This window comes from Phascolarctos cinereus, unplaced genomic scaffold (genome assembly GCF_003287225.1).
Source record: "Phascolarctos cinereus isolate Bilbo 61053 unplaced genomic scaffold, phaCin_HiC Scaffold_2;HRSCAF=192, whole genome shotgun sequence".
In the NCBI taxonomy this organism is placed as follows: Eukaryota; Metazoa; Chordata; class Mammalia; order Diprotodontia; family Phascolarctidae; genus Phascolarctos; species Phascolarctos cinereus.
In genome coordinates, this window is record NW_027555625.1 from 24,132,010 (window position 1) to 24,142,629 (window position 10,620).

At 44.3% G+C, this 10,620-nt stretch overlaps 1 protein-coding gene, 1 long non-coding RNA gene and 1 pseudogene across 2 annotated transcripts in view; 2 read left to right on the top strand and 1 right to left on the bottom strand.

The window, feature by feature from the left end:
• LOC110218407 (shootin-1-like) overlaps positions 1 to 1,871 on the bottom strand; it is a 24,035-nt gene extending 22,164 nt beyond the window's left edge. Inside the window, 1 exon segment of the mRNA XM_078149262.1 lies at positions 1,853 to 1,871. The gene's annotated coding sequence lies outside the window, so the exon portion shown is untranslated.
• Positions 1 to 8,997, top strand: part of LOC144455727 (uncharacterized) — a 10,184-nt gene extending 1,187 nt beyond the window's left edge. The window contains exon 2 of the long non-coding RNA XR_013484420.1: positions 5,362 to 8,997. This is a non-coding gene — a long non-coding RNA (uncharacterized LOC144455727). The remainder of the gene's footprint in view (positions 1 to 5,361) is intronic.
• A 453-nt stretch (positions 8,998 to 9,450) lies between these two features.
• On the top strand, positions 9,451 to 10,283 carry LOC110218349 (ADP/ATP translocase 3 pseudogene; annotated as a pseudogene).
• The last annotated feature ends 337 nt before the right edge of the window (positions 10,284 to 10,620 follow it).

Below are 10,620 nucleotides of genomic sequence, written 5' to 3' on the forward strand. Positions count from 1 at the left end.
ACTAATCAGAGTCCATTAAAACTCTCAGGAACACCCACTCTTCCAAGGGAATACAAGCATTGGGTAGGTTCCACGGGGCATCTTTGGTATTCAAGAGTGTCACTGGCCCCTTTTATCAATTATTGCTAGCATGATTAAGAAAATGATTAATTACCCAGAAATCCTGTCTCTCGAACTTCTTAAACATCACAGTAGAACGTGATTGAATGACTCAACCACAACAAAAGTGTGCCAGGCACTGTGCTAAGTGCTGGGGATACAAAAGATTCAAAAGATTGTCCCTGCCTTCAGGGAGCTTACAGTCTAATGGGAGGAGACAACAAGTAAACAAATACATTCAAACAAGAAGGTGAAAAGGGCCAGGAAACTGGTAGGTGTCCTGTTCTCCATACCATAGTGTGTCACATGAGTAAGTGAATGCAGAATGATATGGAGGAAAAAATACAGTCAGAGTCTGGGTTCAAGTGACCTGGGTTCAAATCCCAACTCTGCCACTTACTAGCTGTGTGACCTTGGACAAGTCACTGAACCTCTGAGCCTCAGTTTCCTCACTGATAAAATGAAGGGGGCAGATGGTCTCAAAGGGCCCTTCCTTTTTCTGTCCTAGAATCCTCTACCGGGTACACGGTCCAAGACCACCCTGGCAGTGAAGGCTCAAGGGAAAGCCCTTGAAAGTCCTGACCTCTCCTGCCCATCCTCCCATCCCTTACAAAGAAAGGACTCATGGTCCCCTCCCCCATTCTCTCACATCCTCTTTCTCCCCGATTAGGGGAAAAGGAAGGGGAATCAGGGATTTTGTCAGCTGCCCTGGTTCCCCCACTGAAAGCACTTTGAAGTTTGTGGGGTAGGGCTGGCTGAATTGTGTGAGCCTGGGTTGGAGGGACTGGGCAACAGACCAGTATGGGGTTTGAGGCCCTTTTTTGGGCTGTGCGTCCTGCCATGCTGTGGGACGCTTGGTGGTTTTCTTTCCCTTTCTGGGAAAAGGTCCTGCCACCTCATGGTACGAACCATGTACGTACACAGAGACCCCACACCACATGACCTAACCTACTACCCTAAACCCTTTTTCTTACCAGTCTGCCTGGAACTAGGTGAGGGGAAACTCTAACCCATTTCAAGGAAATCTTAAAAAACAGGACGGCGGCCCCCTTCCTTGGCACCTCCCCCACTCCAGGTTAACTGCTATACAGGAAGATAGATGAGGTGACTCCTGGAGCCCCCCTTTTCTTGTGCCCTGATTCTGTAAGAAGCTTGCCTGGGTGACATGTAACATTGCATCAGGATTTCCTCTTCTGCTAGCTCCACTGAACTCATAACAGCCCCCCAGCCCCCACCAAGCAGAACAAGCCAAAAAGTGGAAGTGGGAGTGAAAGCGAAAAGCCTTGAGAAAAATCAGTCAGCAAGGGCAGAAATCAGTCCCTTCCACCCTGCCCAGAGCCCCGAGGGCTCCCGGATCCTCCTGGGGAGGGGAGCTCCTGGCTCTAGGGGCTCCACTAGAGGGACTGAGGCCGGACTGGTTTTCTGCCTTTGGGGTGGTTTTGGAATGTCCTCCATGGCAGTCTCTGCAGCTCACGCTGATCTGTCCCTTCTGAGAACCTCGTGGAACTTAAAGCCTGTCCTTCATAGTCACTCTTTTTTGTTTCACATAAGAGTACCAACAGACTAAACTCTGAGGTCAGGCTTCCTATCTCTCTTGATGGTACAGTGCATGGAGGGCTGGACCTTGAAATCAGGAAGACCTGAGTTCAAATCCAACTTCAGATACTTACTAGCTAGCAGTGTGACCCGGGGCAAGTCATTTAACGTCTGTTTGCCTCAGTTTCCTCAGTTATAAAATGAGGATAGCACCTACCTTATCGTGAGGACCAAACGAGGTATTTGTGAAGTATAGCACTAGCACCAGGTGCTCACGAGGTATTTGTGAAGTATAGCACTAGCACCAGGTGCTCACGAGGTATTTGTGAAGTATAGCACTAGCACCAGGTGCTCAGTCACTTCCCTTTCCTTCCTTGATTGTGCCCAAATTACTCAGCAAATGATTGACTGAGACCAGAACATGGGCTTAGGACAGGCTGACAGATGGATGTAGCAAAAAGCACTAATTGACCACCTACTGTGTGCCAGGGACTGTATCATGTTGTTGTTCAGCCTTCATTTTTGAAGAGGACCAATGATATTGCCTGACAGTGTCTTGAGTTGCCTGTGAATTGGATTAAGTGAGGCAGAGTTGTACAAAGTCATCAGCCTCACTATCTCTTCCATAGTCATCAAAGTCCAGTGGCAAGACAAAAGGCAGGACTAGGGTGCCTTGTCTTCCCATGGTGACTCCCTTTTATGATTGATTACCTTGTACAAGTCATGGCCGTACATGCCTCCTTTCACTTCCCCCCAAATAAGCAGGAAATAAACAGAAGATGGGGGAAGGGAAAGACTAAGAGAGGATCAGGATTTCCCTGCTGGGGCCCAAGGTCCAGATGCAAATGATCAGTAGGGGAAGTATGGCTGTTAGTCTGCCTGGGCTCTGCATCCTCTGTTCTCTTCTCCTTTGCTGAATTTATTTTTTTTTTTGGGTGAGGCAGTTGGGGTTAAGTGACTTGCCCAGGGTCACACGGCTAGTATGTGTCAAGTGTCTGAGGCTGGATTTGAACTCAGGTTCTCCTGACCCCAGGGCTGGTGCTCTACCCACTGGCCACCTAGCTGCCCCTGAAGTTTTTAATAAACGCAGAAGTAGGATAGGGGGCTCATTCCTGTTCTCTGATTTCATTCTTCCTTATTCCTCTTCCCTTCTTCTCCTCCCCAATCCAGCCCCAGGGGAAAAGTTGGGGAGTGGGCAAACTGATTGGGAGAGAGAGGAAGAATAGGATGTTGGGGGCAGGATTATGGCAATGTCAGGGACTCAGTACTTGGGTCCAAGGGGATGTGGCTAGGTTTAGATCTTGGGCACTTGAGATGAACCTGAAAGAAGCTAGAGATTCTAAGAAGTGAAGGTGAAGAGGGAGTGAATTTTAGTCCTGGGGGACAGTCTGTTCAAAGTCTTGGAGATGGGAAGTGGGATGTCATGGGTACAAGAACAAACTAGGTGAGTTTGGCAGGATTGTAGAGTGGGTAAAGGAGAGTGATGTGACGTTAGTCTGGAAAGATAGGTCCAGGGAAACAACGGAATTTATGTTTTATACCTAAGGCAATAGGGAGCCTCTGAAATGTCTGAGTGGAGGACTAATATGGTCAGCCTTGTGCTTTGAGAATATTAACTTGGCAGCTATGTGGAGAATGGGTTAGAGGTAGGGAGACTAATCAGGAGGTTATTAAATCAGGCAAGGCAAAAAAGTGGTGGTGATGGCTTGAACTGGGTAGTGGTGAAGAGAATGGGACAGATGTGAGGGATTTTTTCAGGGAGAGAATCAACAAGACTTGACAACTTACTGAATACAGAAGGTGAAGAAGCGAAGAGTTGGGGTTTTGAATCTGGGTGATTAGAAGGGAGCATGGGGTAGATGTAAACTCTTGGAGGCCTGGGGCTGTTTTCAATTTTGGGATAGACAGTGTCTGTCTGGCACATCAGTAGGCGCTTAATAAATGTTTGTTGATTATTATCATCAGCAGAAATAGGGAAGTTGGGAAAAGAGGTGTGCTTGGGAGGGGGATGAAGAAGAGGAGTTCCATTTTGGACATAGTGAGGTTGAGATGTCAGAAGGATGAATAAGAACCCATCTAGAAATGGACGCAGGATGCAAAGTGGATCAAATAAGAAACATTTTTTTTTATTCCAAAAGATGTTCTTAAAACACTAGACATGTAGGCAGGCATTGACAAACATGGCAGCTAGGTGGTACAGTGGATAGAGTCCTGGGCTTGGAGTCAGGAAGACTCATCTTCCTGAGTTCAAATTTGGCCTTAGACACTGACTAGCTGTGTGACCCTGGGCAAGTCACTTAACCCTTTTGGCCTCTGTTTCCTCATCTATAAAATGTGATGGAGAAGGAAATGGCAAACCACTCCAGTACATTTGCCAAGAAAACCCCACGTGGGGTCATGAAGAGTCATACACAACTGAAACAACTGAACAATAAAGGCCTATGCCTCAAAGAGTTAAAGACAGAAAGGACCCATGGATAAAAGAATATTTATAATAGCACTTTTTGTTATAGCAAAAAAAAAAAATTGGAAGCTAAGGGAGTGTTCATTAATCAGGGAATGGCTGAGCAAATTATGTCACCTGAATGTAAAGGAAAGAAATGATGAAAGGGATGTATTTGGAGAAACCAGGGAGTAATCGTATGAAATGATGCAAAGTGAAGTGAGCAGAGTTAGAATTATTTATACAATGGCCACAATGGTATGAAGGAAATCAACTTTGGAAAACTCCAGATCTTTGATAAAAGCAATGGCTAATCAGGACATCAAATGACTGATTACAAAGCATGCCTTCTTTTGGTGGAGCAGTAATGGCCTATCGGTGCAGAATGAGACACGTATTTCCACATACAACCAACATAATGTAAATTTGTTTGGCTTGTTATATAAATACTTCTTTGTTCCAATGAGGGGCAGGACTTTTAATGAGGGTGGGAAGAGCAAATATTGTTATATTGATTTTAAAAAAGAAAGAAAAGCATGAATGAAACATTTTAAAATACACAGAAGAGAAAAGAAAGTTTAGAAGGGGAAATAGACAAGCAGGTCAGTGTTATAACTCCTATATAAAATCAAGCTGTGTATAATAACAATAAAATTATAATAATAGCTTACATTTATATGAAGTCTTAAGGCTTGCAAGGTGCTTTATAAATATTATCTCATTTTATTCTCATAACAGCTTTGGAGGTGAGTGTTGTTATTATAGATTAATTATTAAGAGATTGATGGTTTCATATATGGTTGTTCTTTTCTGGCCTTCTTTGAAATGAAAATATTCATGTTTGTTGATTATTTTCCAGTTGATTATAAGAATTTGTTTTAAAAAGAGTACTGTGATTTATTAAGGGCAGCCAATGATGCATTTCTTCCATTTGGATTTATGTATCTTTTCCAGTTATGACTGCCACTGAAACTAAGTATTGAAAAAAATGAATTTGGAACCAGACATTCCAATTGCCATTAGACACATATAAACCAAGATTTTCAAAAACAATGAAGCATATTCAATTATAATTCTCTCGTAGGTGATTTTTAGGGAGCTCCAAAGGTTGGTTTTTTTTTTTGGTACTACTAAATAAAATATTGTTTACTTAACCATTTGAAAAATTTTTATTTTTTGTCTGTGTCTATTTTAGAATGTAGATGATATAGTAGTATATGATTTATAAATAAAAAGTACATATATATTGAGGGTTAATGCTTATTTTCTTTTAACCAATAAAGGTACCAGAATAAAAAAATTTTGGAGAGCACTGGTCTAGAGGAAAGAGCATTTGATGGATTTTCAGTCAGAAGACCTGGATCTGAATTTTCTCACACTACCTGTGTAATCTGGGCAAGTCATTTAAGTTCTCTGAGCCTCAGTTTTTCCATTTACAAAATGAAGGCATTGAACTAGAAGATTCCAAATAATAAGAACTCACATTTATCATACATTGTAAAGTATGTATGTAAAGTACCCCTCCGCATGGGGTACCTCATCTGAACCTCACAACATATGTGGGAGGTAGGTGTTGTTAATATACCCTTTTTGCAGTTGAGGAAACTGAGGCGGACAGAGGCTTACATGGGTCACACAGCTAATAAGTGTCTGAAGCAGAATTTGAGCTCTGGTCTTCCTGACTTCAGGCTCAGAACTATCTACTGGAATAAATGGTTGTCTGTGAAATCCTTTATTTCAAAAACCTGCTCAGACATCCTCAGAGCCCTCAGGCTGCCACTTCTTGTCCAATCACGAGGGGAAGGAAAGAGTCTGACTGACTCTCTCACACTTGGGTATTGGGGACTGACTGTGTTCCCTCTCCTAGGGGGATTATTGATGTGGCACAGCATAGCATTGAAGATTCTATCCTCCAGAACTCTATCCAGTGCTTTCTGGGGGAGTCTCACCTTGGGTTGGGGGAATTTGTGGGTCTGGGTTTGTATCTAGTACCTAGGAATATGAATTCTATCTGTACTTGCTGGCCTTTCACTACTGATGTCTGTTCACTGGGAATAATAATATGTACATTCTTCACCTCATAGGGTTGTTACATGGACAGTGCCTTATAGACCTCAGCTTACTTACTCTACATATGGGAACTATTCCATTGGTGTGGGACAGGGGTGGGAACCTGCGGCCTCGAGGCCACATGTGACCTTGTAGGTCTTTGGGTTTGGCCTTTTGACTGAGTCCCAGTTTTACAGAACAAATCCTTTTATTAAGGGGATTTGTTCTGTGAAGTTTGGATTCAGTCAAAGAGTTGCACTTGATGGAGGATGAAGGTTCCCCACCCCTGGTGTAGGGAGAACATGCAGTTGGTTCCTGGGGGAGGGGAGGGGGTTGTAGGACAAAAATCAGCCTTTTGCTTTCTTCTCCACTTAGGCCCAGTGATTTCTGTGGGCCAAGATGGGAATAATTGAAATATCGAAGAGCTGAAAACAATTCTCTCCCTCTAAGCCAAAGAAGTGTTTTGATGAAAAGAATCAGAGAGGCATCAAAGAAAAGTCACTTCAAAAGTCCAAGGGCTCAGTTACCTGATTGGGGTCTGCCTCACAAAAAAAGGCTAAAATAATCCTTGGGGCCATAAACTAAAGATGTGGCAGAGTCTTTCCTGTAGGAAAGAAGATGCACCGCATCTGACGACCAACAGATGGCAGCAGAGAGCAAGAGTGATCCTGTCGAGGATGCCTGGAGAGAGGGAGGCATGGTGACGTCACCGGGGGACATCTCGGGCTCTGCCAGTCTGGAGGCGTGGTTTGTCCTGGCTGAGCGACTGATTCCCTACCCCTGTGCACGTCCCATGCGTTCCCTGGCCAAACATCTCCCCTGCATACATATACCCTATTTTGTTGTTCAGTCACGTCCAACTCTTCATGACCCCATCTGGGGTTTTCTTGGCAGAGATATTGGAGTGGTTTGCCACTTCCTTCTCCAGCTCAGTTTACAGATGAGGAAACTGAGGCCAACAGGGTTAAATGACTTGCCCAGGGTCACATAGCTAGTGTCTAAGGCCGGATTTGAACTCAGGGCCTCCTGACTCCAGGCGGGGCATGTGTTCTCCACACATGTATGCCCAATGCTTATTCCCCAATTGAATGATTCTCTACGCCTGTCACCTTCCCCACTGGTTAGGTGGCAACTTGAGGGGGAGTGTATCTTTAGCACATGAGGGAATATGTTTTTGTCCCTTAGTTTTCTATTTGATTGAATGTCTTTTGCTCTTAACTAATGTGACCTCTGATTGGTGGAAAAACCCAACAACCCATGCATGGGGGCTCATGAGCTATGGTTTTCCATTGTATGCTGAGGCACATAGTCCTTCCAGTCTGGGGTCATGTTCTGAGAGCCCAAAAGTGAGGGAGGCGGGGCTTCATGCTACCTGGATTAGCATCATAGAGTCCTAGAACCTCAGAATCAGAAGGGACCCTCAGAGATCTTCTACTTCAACCCCTGCATGAGCAAAGGTCCCTTCCACAACACTCTTGATGAGTGAGTAGCCATCAGCCTCTGCTTAAAGACCTCCAGGGAGGGGAGATTCCTCCATCCCAAGCCCAGCTCAGTCCATTTCTGGACAGCGCTAATTGTTAGCAAGCTATTCTTGAAATCAGTTCCAATCTCTCTCTTTGTAAATGCCACCCATCCTCCTGAACTCTGACCTTTGGAGCCAAGCAGACCAAGGTGAGCACCTGTTCTACGTGACAGCTCTGAATGTGGTAGGGGCACCCCTTCCTGTCCCCAGCCCTTAGCTGACGCTTCTCTGACAAGGGATTCTAAAGCATGTCCCCAGTAATTCACAGCCCAATTTCTGGGCCTTGATCTCCGGGGTCTTTTCAAATACCCAGAGGGCAAGAGGTGAAGCAGAAGAATGGGTGACATTTATAGAGAGCCTTAAGTTTTACAAAGTACCGTGTGTGTGTGTGTGTGTGTGTGTGTGTGTGTGTGTGTGTGTGTAAACACATACACAAACTCAGACACATAAACATAAAGTACTCTACAAATGTTACCCACTATTATTATTCACCTTTTACCCTTAGAAAAATTTGAAAGGACCTCAGAGATGTGTGCATATATGTATGTATGTATATATACGCCTATGTATAGTATGTATGTGTATATACATACACACAAACTCTGTGTGTGTGTGTGTGTGTGTGTGTGTATGTGTGTGTTGAGAAAGGTACTGAAGGTATTCTAGTTCAACTGATCCACATAAGACATGGACTCAAGGTTCTTTTCCATGCAGGCTGACCTCCTCTGGACATTCCAGTCTTATCAGTAGGTAAACCAGTTACAGCTAGATGGCACAGTGGATAGACCTCTTGACAGGCCTCTATATAATCTACAATCCAGGACCATTCATGGTCCTTGCGGGTTCCTTGCTTTATGGTAATTGTTGTATATTGACCTCTGGGTCATCCTCCTTCCTTTCTCAAGGAGTTCACCACCTGGAAAGCCATTTTCCTCTCCTCCCCAACTCCTCCTCTCCTTAAACTAGGGGACTGTAATATTCATGAGGATGCTCCCTTAAACTCTCAGCCTCAGCCTCCTTTGGTCCCGTGACCTATTCTTTCATTCCAGTGCAGCCATGCACCAGAATGTCACACCGGAGATCTCGGTGTCACCCAAAAGTTTTCTATGTCTTTAGTTAGAAATTTGGACATTTGCCTATCTGACCATACCAACGACCCTTCTACTAGGCACCTGCATTTGTTCTCTGGCCCCACTGAGACCTTGGTAATTCTCAGGCCATTACTGTGACTGGGATTTCACCTTCTTACCTCTCCAACCTCAACTGCATCATTGGCTGTTTCAACTCTACACTGCTCACTGCTCTTGACTCTGTTTCAATTAACCAATAAACATTAATTAAGCACCTACTACAAGCATTAAGCACTGTTAAGTATGTTAAGGCTGGGGGTTGGGGTGAATAAAAAACAGACAAAAGACAGTCCTTGACCTCAAGAAACTTACAATTTGATGACTGAAACTTGTATGACCCAAGGTGGGTGGGGTTGATCAGATATGCTGATACACGATAGAGTTTTTTTGGGGTTTGGGGAAGAGCAGTATCTCTGAGTCTCACCCCAGAGCTCAGGGGTTGAATGGGAAAGGAACAAAAAGATACGGATAGTTATAAGCTACTTTTAGGGTTACCCCTTGTCACCCCTGAGCCCCAGGGCAGTCTTCACTGTAGTCCAAAAAGTTTTAGTTTGAAATATGAATTTGGGTAGTCTGAGCTGTAGCAAGAGTGGGGTGCAGGCAGCAACATGTTCCCTGGCTTTCAGCCATCTCACATTTTCTGTCTCCAATGCCAACTGCCCCTCTATAACATGATGGAATGGGCCATCTCCTTTGACAAGGACCAACTGGCTGGTGGCGTCTCCACTGTTCTCTCCAGGACCAGCAGTGGCTCCCATCAAGACAGTCACACTAAGGTTATGGGTACAGCATATCAGTAAACAAATTGTCACTGATAAGCAATACAAAGACATAATTCCAAAACACTGGGCTGCTTTCCTTCTGGCGGAGTAGCTTAGCAAATGCCGTCAGATATTTCCCCACCCAGGCCCTTACCTTTACCTTTAAGCATAAGTAGAAGTTTTGGGAGGAGTGGACAAACATACCCTTTGGGAAGTATTCTGCTGGTGATGTTGCCTCTGGGGGTGCAGCTGGAGGCTCCTCTCTCTGCTTGGTCTGCCGATTGGGTTTTGGGAGAAGCTTAAGTTAGGAAATCTGGCACTGAGAGAGAAGGCAAAGACTTGAGAGACTGCGTTGTGAAACCCACCAAGTCTGATGGAATTCATGGCTTACATCCAGGTTTCAGTGTCTCAGGGCAGCATGTAATTATCTGCAGAGAAGCACACCAGAAGGTGGGCTTCCAGAGCCCAAGAACACTTATGGTATGATAAGCTGGGTGATTGCATGAACAGTGATTGCCGAAGCAGGTGCGGTTTCCTCTGCCTCTGATATAGTAAGGTGGAGAATGATGCAGTCTGGGTGCAGAGGAGCTGATCTCATGTGCACTGGGGCCATTGACTGTGGGAAGATTGCTAAAGATGAACATGGCAAAGCTTTCTTCTAGGGTGTCTGGTCTAATGTTCTTGGAGGCATGGATGGAGCTTTCATGCTTGTCTTGTCTGATGAATTGGAGACATTAGTTTAAGCATATCCTAACTACAAATGGAAACAGAGAATCAGGTAAAATACTTAACCACATTTAGCATTTTGGACCATTGACTTTCAAGAAATTCTTGTTGTCTTTTTATCCAGGCCAAGATCACATTTATAGAGGAGCTAGGAAAAACTCTTAGAAAACGGGGTTCATTGTGATCCATTATTCAACAGAACTGGTGATTCAGTACATTGATTCTATTGGTTTGGGGAAAATCAGTTGCCATGGGTCCAAGGAGACAGATCAATAAAGATCCGCTAGTTTAAATGCTATTTTGTAGGAACATATATTTGTGTTTAAGTATTTATTTTTAAAACATCATTCTCCC